At 36.5% G+C, this 19,464-nt stretch overlaps 1 protein-coding gene across 5 annotated transcripts in view; it reads left to right on the top strand.

The window, feature by feature from the left end:
• The window catches only part of PKIB (cAMP-dependent protein kinase inhibitor beta), a 246,083-nt gene that overhangs the window by 190,506 nt on the left and 36,113 nt on the right, over positions 1 to 19,464 (top strand). For 2 of the 5 annotated variants that reach the window (XM_050786391.1, XM_050786392.1), the window contains one exon: positions 6,476 to 6,542. The exons of the other annotated variants lie outside the window; for them this stretch is intronic. The gene's annotated coding sequence lies outside the window, so the exon portion shown is untranslated. The remainder of the gene's footprint in view (positions 1 to 6,475; positions 6,543 to 19,464) is intronic. 5 annotated transcript variants of the gene reach the window in all.

Raw genomic sequence — 19,464 nt, 5'->3', positions numbered from 1 at the left:
GACTTCTCCCTGAAAAATATCCTCCTGGTTGGATAAACCAGGTCAGGTGGGGAAGAAGGACTGTTGGAGGGCCTAGTGTAATGTTGCCTGAATGTTCTGGAATGCTGATGACCTTCCAGGAATATTAACACATCTCACAAGTGATACAGATTCCCAAACTCTTTCTTCTTATACGTAACAGTTGGCTTCTATGTTGCCAACTTTATTAACTTCAAAGCTTAATGTGAAATTTAAATCACTGTATCTTCCAATGAAACAATAAAAATTGAGGAGGAGGATTTGTTTCAGTTTGCCATTTCTACTTACAGAAATCAGCCCCTGGCTGGGTACATGGGCTCACTCCTGTTATTCCAAAACTTTGGGAGACCAAGGTGGGAGGATTGCTTAAGGCCAAGAGTTTGAGACCAGCCTGGAAAATATAGTGAGACCCCATCCCTATTTAAAATACAAAACAAAACAAAAGCAATCAGCCTCTTAGAAAGAATGTGTGAGTAGCAAGATACTTATGCTTCATTTTCCCTTCATTCCTGTCACCTCTTTTCTTCCTCTATTGTGAGAATTTACAAAGGACAGAATGACATAGGTACCTGTTGGGTGTTTTTTTTCTCTCTTGGAATTCTGGAAATTTAAACTAAAGAATTATTGAGATCTGGCTTGTTCAGAACCGTAATTAATGCCTTTCTATTTCAAGAAATGATTGCTTTAGTTTTTCATGGGAGATTTAAATGGATTTAAGGCATTTAGCCCACATTAGATTCCCTTTAAATTTGTTTGTCAGCTTGAATCAAGGCTAATTCTATTATTCCATGATTTGAATCATTAGCTCTTTCCTATAAAGGATAATAACATTTTTTTTTTGAACCTTTGCTGATTACTGCTGCTCTCTCCTGCCTTCTGTGAGAATACCCCATCATTCAGCTTCTGGCATTCTCTGATCTATCTTAGTCTTAGATTCTATTAATTTTCACATTTTTCATCTGTATATACTATACAAATTTGCTGACATTTCTGTTTTCAAATTTTTCCTTTTGTCTGACTTCCAGGCCCATACTTTCAGCTCCTGCCTTGGATATTTTCCACCATCTGAATTCCACTTGTCTCCCTCTCACCTGTTATTTTGTTGGTGGTTCCACTGTTGTCCTAGTTCCCTGGGCATAAAAAACTTGGAATTGTTTGAGTTCATCATTCTCCCTCATTCAGTGTAGCTTATCTCCACATTCCATGGATTTTTCCATTTTGTAAATGCTTTTTATGTCCATATATATTAGTTTTAGACATCAGTTTGGCAGTTATTGCAAAATCCAAAAATAACAGTGGATGAATCTCAATGTAAGTTTAATTCTATCTCATGTGCAATCTAGGCAAGGTGCTACAGGGCTGGTATAGTGGCTTAACCAGGTTAGGGATGCAGGCCCCTTCCATCTAGTTGCTTTGTCATCTCCAAGGTATTGTGTTTGTCCACCTCATCGAGCATGACTCATAACCACAGATGCAGTCCAGTTTTCAGAAAGGGCAAAAGAGGAAGGAGAGATCACATTCCTTTCTCTTTCAGTATGTAACCTGGAAGTGGAATGTATCACTTCTGCACCTAGCCATAGTTAATGAAGAAATTCAGTTGCATGACCTAGCAGCATGGAAGGCTTGGTAATACTATCTGTGGCTATGTACCCAGCTAAACTTTCTATTTCTATAGAAAGGGGCAGAGGAGCAAATGGAAACCAGTCAACAGTATTCGCCACACTCGTCTTCCTCCAGTTTTATAGTCTTCACCCTTTAGTGGGTCCTCATAGACCATTGCCAAGGCTATTTCCAAAACTTTTGCTAGATTTGCTATTTGCTCACTACCAATCTACCCATCACCCATTCTTTCTATAAGGAATCATGTGTTTTTGGTGGTGGTGGTGGTGGTGGTTGTTGTTGTTGTTATTGTTAAACCTCATCAAACCTTTGCTCAGTGGCCCACAGCATGAAGTCTCTGTTTCAATGTTCTTTATAATCTGGTCCTAGTATACCTGTTTCCAGCCATCTCTCAACTTTTATCATCTCATTAATTTATTCATTTAGTATATGTATGTTGAGTACTTACTATGTGTCAGGCAGAGTCATTCATTCTCCTAAGCTAGTTCATTTGAGTTGGTGGACAGAAAATATCCTCGTGAATGCACATCCTTTTTAATGTCACCATTTCTGTGATGATTGTGCTCACCATTGTAATGCTTGAGAGGTTAAATGCATCCTCTTAAGAGCAGACTTTTAAAAGTAGGTCTTACAGTTGAAGTGGTTAATTTGCTTCACATAGTCAGATGATGTTCACTGGACACATTTTAGCTTTCAGGTTTTTATGTATTTTAGAACTATGCCTTGCTTTTAAAAACAAAACAAAAATTTAAAAGAATACTTATTGAAGGGGCCGGGTGTGGTGGCTCCTGCCTGTAATCCCAGCACTTTGGGAGGCCGTGGCGGGTGGATCATGAGGTCAGGAGATCGAGACCATTCTGGCCAACATGGTGAAACCCTGTCTCTAGTAAAAATAAAAAAAATTAGCTGGGCATGGTGGTGGGCGTCTGTAATCCCACCTACTTGGGAGGCTGAGACAGGAGAATGGCTTGAACCCGGGAGGCGGAGGTTGCAGTGAGCCAAGATCGTGCCACTGCACTCCATCCTGATGACACAGCAAGACTGTCTCAAAAAAAAAAAAAAAGAATACTTATTGAAGTAGCTATAAGTAGATTTAGTAGCTCATTGACATTGTAAAATAGTTCAGATGAAAGCATAGGTTAGGTCTTATCTCATGTGTTACAGTTGTCTAGTTGCTTATTTGTTCCCAAGCAACTTAACCTGATCCCCAATCTTACAGACTGAAGCATAAAAGCCTTTACCGGAACATGCCTTTAACTGGACTTTGTCCTCCAAACTACATTTCCTTCTCCCTCTACAGTCCTTGGTGTTTTGAGACAGAAATGTGCATAATGTAACTAACCTGACATGATTTTTATGTTTACAATTCATTTTTCTGAGAAGTCACTGAACCAGGTGAGATACACGAGACTGAGTTATACAAGTTCAGGGTTAAAGCTGTATTTAAAATTTTGATATTTTGATCATCATAAATCTTTGCATAAATTTTTATTTTTAAAATGTATGGCATTTACATGTTATTCATCTTGATTTCTGAGCTTTTGGGCACCCCCTGAAATTTTGTGCTTGAGATCCAATAGATTCTTCTCCTTTATGCATATTATTTGCATGTTACCATGGCTAGCTGCTTGAGTAATTAAAACTCAAGTTAGAAAATATATATTTGGAAGAAAAAATAAGTATTTATTATTTTACCAAACCCTAGTACCAAAAATTACTTTAAATCCTGTTAGTTTATTGTTTAAGTATTTATATTTACAACTGAAGTCAGCTTGGAACACACAGAGAAACGAGTCCCTGCAAGCAAGTACTGGTTGTCCATCAAAAAGGAGAATGGACAAGCACCAAGATTAATCTTTTTAGCTACGGTATTATATCTTTCTTGAAATGGCTGCTCTTGTTCCATCTCCAGCCTGGTAGCCTCATCTCTAAAGTGGCAGTGTAGACATGTAGTTTTCCCTGAGAAGGAGAGGAGTAGGGAGGGGGAGTGAGTATAGCATGAGACCTTGAAGCCCGAGGTACCCAGAGCAGTACTGCTTGTATCTATCTTGAATGTAGGCCTTCTACTAAGGGGTTCATTTAAAAAGAAAATATTCCTCAGCTAAAAACAATAGTTTGAAAATGACTAAATGATATTCAAGATCTCTGCTAATTCTGAATGTGCATGTGTTTCTACTGTGATAAATTTCTGCTGATTCACCCATACTGTAATCTGCTCCCTTTGTAAAGGGTATCAATACACCTTGATGAGTCCACTGGCTTTTTTGGCTGTTGGTATGTCTTAGCTTCTATGTATATCACCAGGTTTTCTCTTGATTTAGTTGTAGTTTAAGGAGCGAGAATGCAGAAAGAATCAGACCTTGTGTGGTAGAACCATCATGCAAATTCTGCATCGTATGTTGAGGATCATGAAAAGCATATTAGAACATCTAATTATATCTATTTCTATTTCATTGTAATGTCTGTTAATGTATTTAACATATATAATAATATAAGCAAATAAGTTATATTAGACTATTAGTATAGTAACATTTATAATTCATAGTATAAATATTCATATATAGGAGACAAGTACACACAAAAATTATTTTTGTATTTGTTAGGGGCATGCTACCTTTCTTAAAACCTTTCCAATAATTACCGCACTTTTGTTAGTAAAACGTTTGATAATTGATATTTTAAAGGATGAGTAGAGACTCTCATAGTCTCTTAACCTTTAGTATTTTTGTGTTAAGCAGATCTTCATTAAATCTGAATTTTTATGGACATTAGTAATAAAAAATATGGATGAAATATTTTCAAATTCCACCACATAGGTACATTTGTATGTAAAATAAACTAGAAAGAAGTGGAGAGGGAAAAACATAACTATTTCACTCATTTTTTTATTTGGTTGTATTGCAATAGACAGGGATAGGTGGAATTCTGTAAAATAAAAAAAATTAATCATGGGAAGGTTATAAAATTATAGGGATATTTTAAACATGCATTTTAAAAATGCAAATAGCAATGTTTAGTTTTATCTAACAGACTTTAAACCAGATTCCTATTTATAGTTTCTACTAGATCTTTGCCAAGGGCTGTGTCCAAATGGTTGAAAATGTTAAGACTACAAAATTTTGTTTTCTTAATCATGTCTTTTAGAGGTGCATATTTACATAACATTATATACATTTTGAAGTTTACAAATTTTTATCTTTTTACTACTTCCTGTATCATCATTTCTTCATTTATTTCTCACTTCCTCTTCTCAGTTCCTTATATTTGGTCTGGACATATAGGACTCATTAAAGGAAAAAGTCCCAGACAAAGAGTGTGAGGAAGAGCAAATATCATTTGAGAAACTGAGTATGGGAACAAGGTTAAAATGATGTCTGCTTTTAATTTTAAAATTCTTCCTAGGTGATAAAATATGCATTCAGGCAGCTCCAAGTCTGAAAAACACCTAATGCACCTTGACATGCAACAGATATTTATTGCACTCCTCCTACCATCTGTGAAACACTGTGCTGGGGACAAGACAAATGAGTCACAGTCCATGCCCTCAAAAGGTTTAAAAAAATCTGTTTGCAGTAGGAAAGCAGACACTAGACCGAAATGTGTAATGCCTGTGATAAGCACAAAGACAGATATGTATCAGGGTGTTTTCGAGCACGTAGGAGGAACCTGCCTAGACTGAGGAAGGCATAGAAGGCTCTGGAAAGGATTGCCCAAGTTGACCCAGAATAGATGAAGAAGGTATACTAGCAAGGGGATGGGGAAGAGACTGAGGGCAAATAAACTTAGCCATAGGAGTGACAGAAATAAAGCACAGGATTCTACTGGTGGAGTGTGATTGTGGAGCTTTAGGATTGGTGCAGGCTCGGCATGGGTGAAAAAGAAGGAAAAGTAGGGTGGAGCTAGTTCTTGGAGGGCACCATGTACCATGTGAAGGGATTTGGACTTGATATTATAGGTGATAGGCAGACTAATAAGGGTTAATTATAGAATAATCATGACTATGTTTGCTTTGAAATAATTCTGACACCTGTGTAAAGAATGGATTTGCAGGAAGCAAGAATGCATACAAGAAAATCATTAGGATGTTGTTGCCACAGTCCAGGAAGAGTGAATGGTAGGCTGAATGAAGGCACTAAGAGTGTGGTGAAGGGAATTTGCAAAATGCCTTATTGCTATGAGTGGCTAATGTGTGTACCAACGGTTCATACTCCCATTATTTTTCACCCTTCTTATGCCAGATGCTAAGTCCTGAAATATAAGGCCTATTCTGTGAATAGGAATTATATATAGGTAGTTTACTTTGATTTCCAAGAGCAATATGGTTCGATTTCTTTGACATGATCCTTATGTGGGTACTGGGAATATTGGTACAATGCCTTAGAACACTTATGAAGGGTGCAGAAGATTCTCTACAATTATGTTCTCAAAGTTTGATGTGTTTCTACAAACGTCCAAAGGTGGTATCATGCCAAATATTGTCCTACAATCATTTTTATGTGGCTACAAATGTTTCCTGTAATGATCAGTTGTTTTTACATGACGATTTCTCAACTTGACAGTGATCCCTAACAGCATCAATGCAGCAATCATCCACTGGATTTTGTAGCTGATAATCCTGGGAACTAGTAACTGTTATTTTAAATAAGGTCCTTTTGACTTTTAATAGAAAATTTTATGATTGAATTAGAGGTTCGGCTTTTCCCAAGAAAGTCAGGCAAGTCGTGATGCTAACCAGTTTTAACTAAATATTTTAAAAAGCCAAAAGTAATTAAAATTTGATTAATTAACTGAATTGCCACCTTTTCTGGCTTTTCATTTTTTTTTTTTTAATTTGCAGGAAAGAAAGTGTATCAGAATTTTTTAAACCTGTCTCAGAAATAACAACATATTTTAATCAGAGATTTGTAAGTATCCTTTTCTTTATTTAGGAAATTATATATTGATTTTGTGAAAGAAATGGCTCCTACCATAAAACACTTGACAGGAAATGGATATTTAGTCTGAAGTGTCATGTAAAATTTGAATGAGAGTAATGCATATGCAAAACTTTACCACTCCTCAAACAACAAAATAAATAAACCAAAGCCTCAATTAGAAAACTTTCACCAAGTCTATCTACAGCTCATAAATATTTGGTTTATTCTTTGGACATTTCTCTTTGATGATATCTTTTTCATTATCATTTTTCCTTTTGTGAAAATACATGTGTGTCCACATATTTTAGAGAGTTTGTCACATCAATGAGAAGGAAGAGAAAAAGTTAGGTCCACAGGAAAGGGAAGATATAGTATTCTGTTAAAGTTAATATAGCTTTTCTATGACGATTTTTGGTGAAATTTTTTTAAAAATCAAAGCTAGGTCTTATAATATTAAGGCCCATACAGTTTCATCATAGTTATGAAAGACCTATTATTGTCCTATAACCAAAACTGATCAACTCAAGAATGAGGAATCTGGGAGACTTTTTCTATTTTAATTTACCGGAGTTCAAGATAAGCACACATTTTCACAAATGTTTTATTAAATAAATTTAGAAGAACCAGTAAGTGAAAAAAAAGTTTTATTCCCTGAAAAAAAAAATCATGTCTAATGAAGTTTTATTATAGCACTAAAGCAAATCACCAGCATATTGAATTTAAGAACACAGAGTTGATAGTGTAAAGCACACTTATTATTTATATTATTATTACATTGTAATATATAATGAAATAATTATACAATTCATCATAATGTATGTAGTATCAGTGGGAGCCCTGAGCTTGTTTTCCTGCAACTAGATGGTCCCATCTCAGGTGATGGGAAACAGTGACAGATCATCAGGCATTAGATTCTCATAAGGAGTATACAACCTAGATCCCTCGCATGCAGAGTTCACAATAGGGCTCATGCTCCTATGAGAATCTAATGCTGCCACTGGTCTGACAGGAGGCAGAGCTCAAGTGGTAATGTGAGTGATGTGGTGTGGCTGGAAATACAGATGAAGCTTTGCTTGCTCACCTATCACTCACCTCTTGCTGTGCGGCCCAGTTCCTAACAGGCCATGGATTGGTACCCAGCCCATGGCCCAAGTGTAAAGAAGATCAGTAAAGCAAAGTCATGCAACTAAGGTCTGGAGCTGAGTGGGCTCCTCACTAGCTGTATGAGACCTTGGACAGCATAATTCTGGGCTTCTCAACTATAAATATTTGTGTTTCAGGGTTGTTGACTAAAATGATGACTACCTTAGATCATTTTATGATTCCAGGATATCACTGAAACATTGCTGCTTAGTAGTTAACAGTCACTTTATCTTGGTTAATCTATTATTATATGACGTTAACATTTGTGTAGTAGTTAATAACACTGACTAACAGGAAGTGAAATATAATTCTATCTTGCTTCATTGGATAAGACCTCAGCAATTGTTTAATGAAAAGGTGTATTAAATGTTTAATTACACATTTTGCAGCAATATAGGCTGTTTCATAGCTGTGTGGCATTAATTTTCAGTTTCATTACATACATTTATTAATCTTGTGATTCCAGGTAAGTTGCCTGAACTTCCTAACACTTCAGTTTGTCAGTAAAATGAGGGTAACAATTCTGATATCACAGGAGTCTTGGAGCTTAAATGAAATGAAAAATGCAATATAAATATTCACGATGACATTAACCTATACTGTAACCGTGATTGCCTGTCTTTACTACATTGTTTTACAGATCCTGAGGTTTTGTCCTTGTAAAGATTTCATTTGTAAGTGTATAAATGCTAAGTTATGGATGATATTGGTATTTATAAAGTCACTGGAAGAATTACTATAATGCAGATTGTTGGCCACACTTCCAGCTATTAACAAGTATCTTTCATAATTCTTATGAAAGTAATTCATAAGCTAATCTTTGGGAAATACAAATTTTTCCTTTAAAAATGATCTCCAAATCAAAATTGAAGGGGAACTTTGTAAAAAAAAATATACATTTCTAGCGCTCTATCTTGGAGATCCTGATTTAGCAGCATGTCCGAAGCAAGGCCTAGGAACTTGTTTTTTTAAAACAACTGCCTAGTTGATTATAATACTTTGAAAACTCCTGCTTTACAACCTCACTGCATCGCTATCTTTTGGTTGAAGAAGGTTTTGGCTGTGCTGCTTACCATATATGGATGAGGGGATGGAGTCAGGCTTGTGTGCTTCTGCTAGTGCAGATCAAGTAAAGAATGAAAAGGATGAGTTTGGGTGTCTGCAGTGCATACATTGACATTGACTGTTTTCTCAACCTTGGCTATGTAGCTGCTTTAAGTAAATGGTATGTCAAGCCCATAAATTGCAGATTTCCTGAACCAGAAAAAGCTGTTGGAGATCATCTAGTTCAACCCGCTTATTTTGCAAAGGAGGGAATTAAACTCAGAGATTTGCCCAAGGCCCCAGGAGAAGACCAGGACTAACAGTTGAATTCTTGCCCCAAGCTTGGTTTCATTTCTATCACAATTGAATGAAGGAGGGAATTAAACTCAGAGATTTGCCCAAGGCCCCAGGAGAAGACCAGGAGTAACAGTTGAATTCTTGCCCCAAGCTTGGTTTCATTTCTATCACAATGGAATGATTCTAATTCTGCCAGGAACCTGTAATACTTGTGAAACCAGCTTTTCTTTCTTTCTTTTTTTCTTTCTTTCTTTCTTTTTTTTTTTTTTTTATGGAGTCTCTCTCTGTCGCCCAGGCTGGAGTGCAGTGGCCTCATCTGGCTCACTGCAAGCTCCACCTCCCAGGTTCAAGCCATTCTCCTGCCTCAGCCTCCCGAGTGACTGGGACTACAGGCACCCGCCACCACGCCTGGCTAATTTTTTGTAGAGATGGGGTTTCACTGTGTCAGCCAGGGTGGTCTCAATTTTCTGACCTCGTGATCCGCCCACCTCGGCCTCTCAAAGTTCTGGGATTACAGGCTTGAGTGAAACCAGCTTTTCTAGCGCTGACTTCAGGCTTCCAGAGCAGGCATAGAAAGTGCTCTTAAGTGTCCAGCTTTGTGAAAGTAAGAGCGCCTTCCTTCCCAACTCCAGTTCTCTGTCCTGAGTGAAAAAAGGCAGGAGAGTCACTGCGGGATTGCTGGTACTCACCTGGACAGGACATCTATTCCTATAGTTGCACCATTTTCTTTATTGCCTTCTTGGTCTTTATGTTAGTCAGAGCCAGGCCTTATCTTAAACTCTGTATCTCCAGAAGGGAGAGCCATCATCTCAGTTTCTCCCCCCCCCCCTTTTTTTTAATACTTGCATCCTTTTTTTTTTTTTTTTTTTTGTGGCATGTCTTTACTTGCCCTAATCTGGACATTTTTCAGCTCTGGAGTGCAATTAAGTTCAACAAATACTCAGTGCTTCTCTGTCCCAAGAGCAGTCCTGGGTACCAGAGATGTAAAATGAATCCAATATAGTCCTAGTTTCAAAAGCATTCACAACATCATGAGAAAGAAGATAAGTCTGAAAACTGTTGCAGGAATGTTTGCAAATGCCACAAGAGCACTGAAGCCATGACTTCCACTTACTAGGAGAGTCAAAGAAGGCTTTGGAGAGGAGGTGACGCTGGTCTGTTTTAGGCGCAAAACCATAACCCACAATATAAATGTACAACATTTTGAAACCACATGAAAATAATGTATCTAAGTCTTAATGAAGACAGCAAATGCAATGCAGATAGATAAGGCTGGTGTCAGCATGATGGAGGAAGAGGGACACTGCAACACGTGGCAGGAGGCCTGTGTCTTCTGACACCACCGCCTCCAACCTGTGTGACTCTCGGCGATCCAGTCAGACTCCCTACAGGCAATCCTACATACTTAGGATACCATCAAGTGAAAAAAAAAAGTGCATCCCAAACAAGGTATTATCTGTGCCAAAACTTCAGTTTTCAGTAGTTGTTGCCCAAGTGAAGAGAAGCCTTGGATGAAGAGCATTCCAGCCAGGAGGAAGCACAAACGTGCAGTGGCCTGTGTTTGGAGGTGAAAGGGAGTGTGTCTGAGAGTTACAAGTCCTGAATGGAGGGTAGTTTCTTTCAAGTGCTGGACCAGAGGGGAGCAGAGGAGCAGCAAGAGAGAAGCCTGGGAAGTAAGCAGAGTGTATTTCGTGAAGTGTGTTACAGGTTATATTAAGAAATTGTGTGAGCTTTTCCTGATGTAAGGGGACGGCTGAAGAACTGAGATGGTAAGATTTGCTAGGCTGGTGTCAAGAATGGATGAGAGGGCAGCAAAACTGGGGCAGGAAACTCAGTGAAGAGGATCATCTAAGCTAGAGAGGCTGGTGTTGTTGGGTCGTGAAAGAGGATGAGAAAAGCAGTCCATCCACAGATTTAAGACCTGTTTAGAGACTAGAGTTTATATGACTTGATCGTGGAGGGTGAGGGAAACGCATGTCTCCTGGGTTTCTAGGGGATGTACAGTGGTGTTCACTTGCAGGAAAATCCAGTAGGAGGAACAGGATTCAAAAGAAAGGTGGTATTTCTAAGCCGAAGGGATGAGATCAGCTGATTTGTCCTGCGGCTCTTCAATATTAACTTGCCTTCCACATGCTGAGAGAATCACGTACATTGTCACACCTCATCATCTCAGTTGTGAGAGGTATTCTTTTGTGACCTCCAAAGAGGTGGCAGCTGAGGCTTCAAGAGCTGAAGTGCCTTGTATAAGGTCCCTTAGATAATAGGCAGAGGAGCCAAAAGTTCAGAACGGATTCTAAACCAAACCACATGTACCTTCTATTATATCGCTCTGCTTTCTTTTTTCCTTTGACACATATAATTCTGTAAAAATAGGTCAATTGTGGAACACAAATAACTTGGGACTTTATGGATTGTTAAAAAGAACACATAAACTCTACTTTCTATAGAAGGTTTGCTGAAAAATCAATTCACAAAGGCTCATTAATTGGAGAGAAGGCATACAAATTTATTTAACACGAATACACAGGAGCCTTCAGAATGAAGATCCTAAGATACAGGGGCAATTTTCCATTTTTACACTTAGGTTCAAAAAAGGATGGACTCCCGTACAGAAATATGATTAGACAAAACTGGTATGATCTCGTGCTAATAGTCTGACCGGGGAAATCCAGCAAGGTCTGTCAGTCTAGATTCTTCTGGGCTGCTCTGAGCATGCATTCTTTCCTTCTGGATTTGGGGCAGGACCCTCTCTGAAATGGAGGGGTTCTTCAGACCTATGGTTGAATGAGTTAGATAATTTGTTTATGGCCAGTTTTTACACAGAAAGGGAGAGGGAAGATTAGAGTCATAGTTTTAGGTTTTATGGCTGGCTTTGGAAAAACAGGGATTCTGATTTCTGCGATCTGCCTTGGGGAAGAGGGATTCTAGTTTTTATGACAAGCCTCAGGGGAGAATGGGACTGCCAGACAGGAAGACAGGCCAAGATCAAAGAAAAACTTTTGCTTCTGAGGCGGCTTCTGAAGTTTTCACTTTGAGGTATTGCTTTCTGAACTCCAACATGTCTGAGTTCCCACCATCCCTCACTTGAAACACTGCAATTGCTCCTCACTCATCTCTTGAACCTACTTTTCCTCTTTTCCAATCTATTCCATTTGCTGTAGCCAAAATGAACCTTTTAAAATTCGGTTTTGATTGTCATAACTATCACTTAAAATCCTTCAATGACCTCCTGTCACTATTAGGATAGAATAGATTCTTAATATGTCTAAAAGCTGTGGCCCCTACTAACTGACCCACTTCATCTTGTGTCTGTCTTTCCCTCATCCCTTTGCTCTGGCCACACTAACCTTCCTTCAGTTCCTAAAATGTGCTCGTCTCTCCTGCATGAAATAGTCTTTTCCTACTTCAATACCAGTTAACTACATTTCTTCCTTTATACAGTTCATACTATCAATGAGTCAAGTCCTGATACACTCACATAAAACCTTGTAATTTTTTTTTTTAATCTAAGAATTACCACATTTTGGAATTATATATGGATTTGTGTTAATAGTTTTTATAATTTTTTTCTCATCCATTGGAGTCCGTAAAAACAATTATAAAATTGTTTGGGCAGGCATATAATTGACACTCAACAGATATTTTTCAAATGAATTAATACATTCATAAGTGAATAAAAATGACTTTGGATTAGCTAATTTATACTTGATCATTTGTTTGGGAAATTACTTTTTAGAATTCAGAAAAAGAACATTTCTTTTACACCTATAAAATAAACTGAGTTTTGCTCATATACAATATTGTTTTATAATACTTCAATGATATAATATTTCCCCTGGTATTATATTGTAATTGCATTTCTCCTTCTGAAGTCAATTTTCTTTTGCTCAATAAATGAAGATGATTCAAACAGCAGAGGGATAATTACCTAATTGACATTTTTTGGATTAACTAATTAAGAAAAAACAATTAAAACTTGGAAATGGCAACTATAAAGATCAATATATCACCATTCAGTGTACCAAGGAAAGAGAAAAGTATGTCATAATTTACTTTAAATGTCACAACTTTATTGCACTTGCTAATTAAATGATGCTTTTCCATCTCAGTCACATTGAAAATGATTTAGAATTTTTGGGAGTGATACTTAATTGTTCCCTCAAGAATGATTTTCTACCATGTGACTATGCACCATGTAACTAATGAGGCTTGGATATGGCTTAGGAAAGGATGCACTAATGTGTCAGCCTACAGCCCTCAAGTGGTGATATGCTATCAGTGCCCAATATTCGCTCCCGAACTCAGGACTGAACAACTGATTGAACTGTGGGATAGAGTCTAGCGTGAGAAATTTCTACATCCTATTTTCCAGATATATTGCTGAGGCCCTCTGGGATTGTCTTCTGCATGTAGACAATCATAGTTATCTAGCCTTTCAATATCTATGAACCACCTGAGAGAAATAGATTAGAAGAGCACTAAGTTGGTTTTTTTTTTTTTTTTTAGCTCAAATAGTCTATAATTCTAAATGGAAGAAGTGGGGAGTTAAAGATAGGTGGAGGAAGGCTTATGAGTTAGACAGTAAAATTATACTTATTACAGGACACGATTGTGTCAGGGGGCTGGCCAGTAGGGTCATGATTTATGATACAATTCCATGTTTGCCAACATGGGGGTCCTGGTCTCCTAGGATTCTATAGAATTATTAGAGGAGTCCACAAAGCCATGTGTCTGTGTCTAAATACATACTGTCACATTAATGCTACCATTATCTAAATGTACATGATTTTTTAATAAAGAATAATTTATGTAAAGTATTTAATTAACAAAAATGCTTTTTTGTCTGTTACATATATTCCGAATCAGCAGATTATCTAAAAACTGTAGGTTTTTTAAACTTGAGGGGTTATTTTGCCATAAAACCTCAATAAACATAGTTGTAACTTTTATACTGCAGGATGTAGCATATTTTTTAGTATTACCCATACAGAGTGTTTCTGACAATCCTCAGATTCTATGAATCTATACTGGGTGCTGCCCATCACCTCTCGTCTGCTGCTCTGGTCTCTCTGCTCTCTTCCAAAGACAGACTTCTGCTGTCTTCCAAAGCTTCTTGAGCCCGCTACAGTTTTCTCTGGTCTACATCCTCCTGGGATTGTTCTCAGCAATTTTACTTTATTGTCCAAAGCAGAGACATTACTAGGATGATTGTGGTTCATAGTAAACTTTACCAAGGCCTTGAGGATAACATGAGAGAATTATAGTGCAGAAATGGGAAACCTGGAACTGGTTATTCAACATCATTACTAGAGTTCATTAGTTGAGCCCATTCACAGGGGTCCTCAGTTGACTGGCTCTTTTCTTACTTTGTAACCTGTTTCAGGTGTCTGCTCATCTCCCACAGGCAAGGTTGACTTCATTATGTCCTGCCTCCCTGGAATCGAGTCAATAATTCTCTCTGCAGATAAATAAATCAGTACACATTATGATTATTAAAATTTGGCAATTATGGAATTCAAAGCCTGTATTGGGCTGTTCTTACATTGTTGTAAATACCTGAGAATGGATAATTTATTTTAAAAAAGAGATTTAATTGGCTCACTGTTCTACAGACTATACAGGAAGCATGGTTCTGGCATCTGCTTGGCTTCTAAAGAGGCCTTAGGAAGTTTCCAATCATGGTAGAAGGCAAAGGAGGAACAGTCATGTCACATGGCAAAAGGATGAGCAAGTGAGAGAGAGTTGGGGGGGTAGGTGCCACACTCCTAAATGACCAGATCTTGAGGGAACTCACTATTAGGAAGAGAGAACCAAGCCATAAGAAATTCACCCGCCATGATCCAAACACCTTCCACCAGGCCCTGCCTCTAGCATTGAAGATTCAACATGAGATTTCGATGGGGACACATATCCAAATTATGTCAGAACTCAATGAGTACAACTTTGAAATCACATCAATAAGGAACTTTTATCATTCAGAATATTATTGTTCCAAAGTAGAATTCTCATTTAACCAAGTCTCCTCTACCCCAACAATCTAATCCCAAGCAAGATGGCTTTACCAATGTAGTAAATAAGTTTTTTTCATAAAGCCTTAAAAGAACACAGACTAACTTCTAAGTAAGACTCAAGGGCAAGAAATGTACATATCTTTCCCTACTAGATCTTACTATCAGAAACTTTCCCCTAAACTAACAATAAGACTATTATATGATCCAGCCATCACACTTCTGGATATTTATTCTAAAGAATTTAAATCAAGATTTTAAAGAGATATTAGCACTCTCTTGTTCATTACAGCACTATTCACAGCTGTCAAAATGTGGAAACACCCAATTGTTCATCAATAGATGATTGGAAAAAGAAAATGTGGTATATTTATACCTTTAAAAAGAAGGCAATTCTATTGAGTATGACAATGTGGATAAACCTTGAAGTGAAATAAGCCAGTCACAGAAAGACAAATGCTGCATGAGCTCACTTACATGAAGCATTTTAAATATTCAAATTTGTAGAAGCCAAGAGTGGAATGATAGTGGTTGCCAGGAGATGGCAGAACAAGGAAATGGGGAGTTACTAATCAATAGGCATGAAGTTTCAGTAAATCAAGATGAGTAAGCTTTACAGATCTGTTGTACAACATTGGACCTTGGTCAACAGTACTATATTCTATACTTAAAAATTGCTAATCACCTAGATCTCATGTTAAGTGTTACTTTTATCACAATAAAATAAAATTTGAGAGGAAAAATCCCTTTCCCCTAAGCACAATAAAGACCTAGGCCTCAAAGAAGGATATCAGAAAATCTACCTTTTTCTTCCACATCTCCCCCAAACAGAGGCTGGGCCTTTTACCTTTACAAATCACACCACCATGTCCACTAGTAATCTGATGTTAGAAACTGATGTTTATTCTTGAAAAAAATTATAGAAACCACCATTACCTTATAAGTTTGCCCTAACAGTCCAATGACATGAGCTTTAGACTGGATTTTCAAATTGATCAGATGATCAGTCATAACAGCAATCTGGTCTCTTATACACATCTTTGAACATAGAGCTGTTTTTTGTTTTTATTTTTGTTTTGTTTATCAATGAGCTGATGATTCAAGTTCCTTTTAGCTCCAAAATTCTCAGATATCTACAAATTACACATGGATTGCCACTTGTTTTGTTTTCCTCTTGACTGCCTTTAATAGCATTGATTAATTTGGCTTTGCATCAATTCTCTTAAGTTGTAAAATGAGAAAAAGAAACTGGCTAAGGTATGCTTTGGTCAGGGTCAGATTTACATGTGAATCTCTTATGCAAAATGTATGTTGCAATCTTAAAAATTAGTCTATTGAAACATTTCTGTATTTTTTTAATTCAGAAAACACATTTATTAATTTTCTTCCAGCTGCTCAACTTCACAGGTTATTGAAAATGTGTTATGAAGAGTTAGTTATTTGCCTCCAGTCATAGACAGTGATAAAATTAGGAACTGGATCCTATCACTATCTCTAATTTAAGAAATGAGATCATCATGAATTAAAGGGGGTGATTGCACCAAAGCGCAAGTAATACCAAAAAGCTACAGTTTTAAAACAACTAAAAATTCTATTGGCATTTATAATTACTATAGTGTATATGAGCAATAGAAATAATAATGACCCAATTTGTATTTCCCAGATAAATTTTGAAGCAAGTTTGAAAAAAGGATTAAAAGAAAGAGAAGAATCTTAGGTTCAAACGAGTTTACATCATGCATAAACACAGCAGCAAAATGCCCATTCTATTTGGCCTTAGTTGGACAACTGCCTATGAAATAAAAGAAATACTCAAGGAAAATTTCTGCTGTAACTGGACTAGCTTTTTAAAATTACTTAATTAATTAATGAGTTTTTATTGACTTTTTATTTTTAATTTTTGTGAGTACATACTAGTTGTATATATTTATGGGGAATATGAGATACTTTGCTACAGGCATACATCAGGGTAAATGGGGCATCCATCACCTCAAACATTTATCTTTTGTGTTAAAAACAATCTGATTACACTCTTTTAGTGTAAAATATAAAATTAAATTATTATTGACTGTAGTCATCCTGTTGTGCTATCAAATACTAGGTCTTATTCTTTCTATATTTTTTTGTACCCATTAACCATCCCTTACCACCACCCTACCACTATCCCACGATCCTCTTCCCAGCCTCTGCTAACCATCCATCTGCTCTCTGTCTCCATGAATTCAATTGTATTCTTTTCTACTGTTTTTTGGAATACTTTGAGTAGGACTGGTATTAGTTCTTCTTCAAATGTTTGGTAGAATTTAGCAGTGAAGTCATTGGGTCTCAGGCTTTACTTTACTGGGAGACATTTTGTTATGGCTTCGGTCTTGTTACTTGTTATGGTCTGTTCAAGTTTTGTATTTCTTCATGGTTCAATCTTGATACACTGTATGATAGATTGCATGTCTAGAAATTTATCCATTTCTTCTAGATTTTCCAATTTATTCCATATAGTTACTTACAGTAGCCACTAATGTTCCTTTCAATTTCTGTGGTATTGGTTGTAACGTCTCCTTTTTTATCTCTAATTCTATTTATTTGGGTCTTCTCTCTTTTTTTCTTAGTCTAGCTAAAGATTTGTCAATTTCAGTTATTTTTCTAAAAACCAAATTTTCATTTTATTGGTCTTTTGTGTTGTTTTTTCATTTCAATTCCATTTACTTCTGCTCTGATGTTTATTATTTCTTTTCTTCTACTAATTTTGGGTTCAGTTTTCTCTTGCTTTTCTAGTTCTTTAATATGCATCATTAAGTCGATTACTTGAAATTTTATTCTTTTTTGATGTAGGTGCTTATTGCTATTAACTTCCCTCTTAGTACTGCTTTCGTGAATTCCATAAGTTTTGGTACGTTGTGTTTCCATTATCATTTGTTTCAAGACATTTTTCAATTTCCTTCTTACTTTCTCCATTGATCTACTGGTCATTTGGGAGCATATTGTTTAACTTCCATGTGTTTGTATAGGTTCCAAAATTCCTCCTGATTTCTAGTTTTATACCACGGTAGTCAGAGAAGATGCTTGATATTATTTCAGTTTTTAAAATGTTTTAAGACTTGTTTTGTGGCCTAACATATGGTCTATTCTTGAGAATGTGCAGGCTGTTGAGGAGAAGAATGTGTCTTCTGCAGCTGTTGGATAAAATGTTCTGTAAATATTTATCAGGTTCACCTGACTTAATGCAGATTAAGTCCAATGTTTCTTTGTTGATTTTCTGTCTGGCAGATCTGTCCAATGCTGCAAGTGGGGTGTTGAAGAAGTCTCCAGCTATTATTATGCTGGGAGTCTCTCTCTCTCTTTAGCTCTAATAATATTTGCTTCATATATCTAGATGCTCTAGTGTTGGATACATATATATTTACAACTGTTATATCCTCTTGCTCAATAGACCCCTTTATCATTATATAATGACCTTTGTCTCTTTCTATAGTTTTTATCTTGAAGTACATTTTGTTTGATATAAGTATGGCTATTTCTGCTCTTTTTTGGCTTCCATTAGCATAGAATATCTTTCTCCATCCTTTATTTTCTGTCTATTTGTGTCTTTATAGGTGAAGTGTGATTCTTATAGGCAACAGATCATTGGGTCTTTCTTTCCTTTTCTTTTTTTTTTTTAATCCATTCAGCCACTCTGTGTCTTTTTATTGTAGAATTTAGTCCATTTACATTAAATGTTACTATTGATAAGTAAGGACTACTCTTGCCATTTAACTGTTTTCTAGTTGTTTTGTGGTCTTTTCTTCTTTCCTGTCTTCCCTTTAGTGAAGATGATTTTCTCTGGTGGCATAATTTAATTTCTTACTTTTTTTGTGTGTGTATTTGTTGTGTTTTTTGATTTCAGGTTACCATGAGTATTGCAAATACTATCTCATAACCCATTATGTTAAACTGATGATAGCCTAACATGAATTGCATAAACAAACAAGCAAAAAGAAAACTAATAAAAACTCCATACTTTAACTTCATCTCTCTGCTTTTTAAGTTTTTGATGTTTCTATTTATATCTTAATATGCTATGTCTTGAAAGGTTGTCTCAGTTATTATTTTTGATTGGTTCACCTTTTAGTCTTTCTACTTAATATAGCAATAATTTACACACCACAATTTCAGTGTTATAGTATGCTGTATTTTTCTGTGTGCTTTTTAGTACCAGTGAGTTTTGTACTTTCAGATGATTTCTTCTGGTGATTTCTTCTTGCTCATTAACACTTTTTTTTTTTTTTTTTTCTCTCTGATTGAAGAACTCCCTTCAGTATTTCTTGTAAGACAAGTCTGGTGTTGATGAAATCCTTCAGCTTTTGTTTGTCTGGGAATGTCCTTATTTCTCCTTCGTGCTTGAAGGACTTTTTTTTTTTTTTTTTGCCAAATATACTATTCTG

The sequence above is a fragment of the Macaca thibetana genome, chromosome 4, assembly GCF_024542745.1.
Source record: "Macaca thibetana thibetana isolate TM-01 chromosome 4, ASM2454274v1, whole genome shotgun sequence".
In the NCBI taxonomy this organism is placed as follows: domain Eukaryota; kingdom Metazoa; phylum Chordata; class Mammalia; order Primates; family Cercopithecidae; genus Macaca; species Macaca thibetana.
Note: the sequence above shows the minus strand (reverse complement) of the source record. Positions and strands in the feature narration are given on the sequence as shown.